The following is a 2,060-nucleotide window of genomic DNA, read 5'->3' as shown; positions in this document are numbered from 1 at the left end:
TGGGACTTTCTGCGTGGATTGCGGGCCAGTGGGCAACTCGGGGGGCTGGAGGGAGGGGGCATAAGAGACAGGGAACTGGGTGCTCCCAGAGCCCTCTAGGCACCTCTGCCTTCTGCTTCCTGTGCTCCCCTTACAGGGTGACAGGCCCGGGGAGACTTCCCCTGGGGCCAGGGAGTTTTGCTGCATCTCAGGAGGGAGGAGGGCAGCCCCCAGCAGCCTCACGACAGCCACCTCCTAACTCAGGGCTCCTCTGCTCTGCTGCGAGCTCCACAGGTGCAGGTGGACAGCGCCATGGTCACGTGACCCTGGGGGAACCAGGCAGATGCCCTCAAGTCCAGACTCTGTCCTGGCTGCTGCTTTGGCTGGAATGCAGTCTGTGTCTACACACTCGGGGGCCTCAGCCAGGACGTGTCCACCATACCCTGGCAGGCGGACCCCTTAGCCTGCAGGAGGAGGCACACACAGAGCCTTCGCAGTTTGGGATGGGACAGGAGTGAGCAGAGCCCAGTTCAAGCCAGCTGTCCTCCCAGGAGCTAAGCTCTGGTGCAGGCGGGAGCCAGGGCCCTCAGAACACCCCCTGCCTTCTCCACTCCCCTGGGAGGCCCGCCTGGAACCAGGGGGTCGGGAGGGCCCACCTCGGCCATCCTGCTCCCGAGGGAATGGGGGATGGTGGGACCCGACAGGGCCCAGGAAGGCCATCGGGCACTGTGCATGGTTTGTGCTCTGTTCAGTTCTTCTCTCACCACGAGCCTTGTCTCTCCCTCCATAAGCTCGGTCTGTGTGATAGTGAGGTCTTGCTGTGTGTTCAGACTTGCTTTGAACATTCCTAACGAGGCAGAAGCTCAGACCTTCCGTCATGGGGAGTTGCTTCCCAGAGCAAGAGAAGGAGCTGGCTTTCCCTTCCCGAAACACGCCCAGCCCTGCAGGGCTGGGGACCTGACCGACATCTGGGTTCCCTCGGGTACCAAGGAGGCTGAGGGAGGCTGGGGAGGCAAGCCCAAGCCTTCACCACAGGGGAGACCAAACGAAAGCAAACGCTCACAACTCAACAGGGGAAACCGCACCGTCCAACCGGGAAGCAGGCAGGTGACACCAAGAGACATTTCACTCAAGAGGACAGACCGATGACAAACACTTGGAATGACCGGCAACGTCACTGGCCGTGTGGGAAACACAAAGGAAAACCACAAGGACATGGCATCACACACCTGCTACAAAGGCCGAGATGAAAAACAAAACCATGACAGCGCCAAGTGCTCAGGAGGATGCGGAGAAACCCGACCTTCCAACCGTGAGGAGGAGGAAAGGAGAAGGGCACAGCCCCTGCAGAAGATGCTCTTGCGGGGTCTTAAAAACCTGACCATACACTCACCGTGTGCCCAGCAGCCCCAGCCTGGGGGGTCCCGAACCAGGCTGGTTTGCCCGACGACGCGCAGGAAAGCAAAACGCTGAGACGCCGAGGTTCGCAGCCAACACAGGGGGCCCTCCCAAAGCAGCCAAGCCAGGAGACAGGAAAACCGGCGTCAGACCCACCTCCCCAGAGGCACGGGGGTAACGGATCAAGCAGCAGCGCGTTCTGAACCGTTGGTTGGAGAGCAGGGAGGGCTGGGAGCGGGAAGTCGAGAGCGATGATGGGAAAAGGTGTGGGACCCCTCGTCCCGCGCAGGCGTAACTAAGCTACAGGCTCTGCAAGGGCCAAAGGGCCCTCGCGCATGCCCAGTTGCAGGGGCCAGGACCCTCTCCCACCTGAATTTTTAAGCAGCTCAGCTCTAGCTAGACACAGCTGACTCCGAGTCCTGGCCAACGACTCAGGCAAACCCCTTTTTGTTGAGGCTCCCTGCTGCCTGGAGAACCTGCAAGGCTGTCTGAGCCACAATTAAAATGACCTCAATCGCTGAAGGCAGGTTACAGGGGAAGGGGAGTTAAGGTACAGTTACCCACAGGTTCCTGGACATTGATCCCAGAGAAAGGAAAACTTAGGTCCACCGAAAAGCTGAATACACCCAAACTATTCTCTGACCTATGCAGAGTTAAACTCTACTACATTGATACCATGGACT

Source organism: Sus scrofa, unplaced genomic scaffold, assembly GCF_000003025.6.
Source record: "Sus scrofa isolate TJ Tabasco breed Duroc unplaced genomic scaffold, Sscrofa11.1 Contig2418, whole genome shotgun sequence".
Taxonomy (NCBI): domain Eukaryota; kingdom Metazoa; phylum Chordata; class Mammalia; order Artiodactyla; family Suidae; genus Sus; species Sus scrofa.
Note: the sequence above shows the minus strand (reverse complement) of the source record.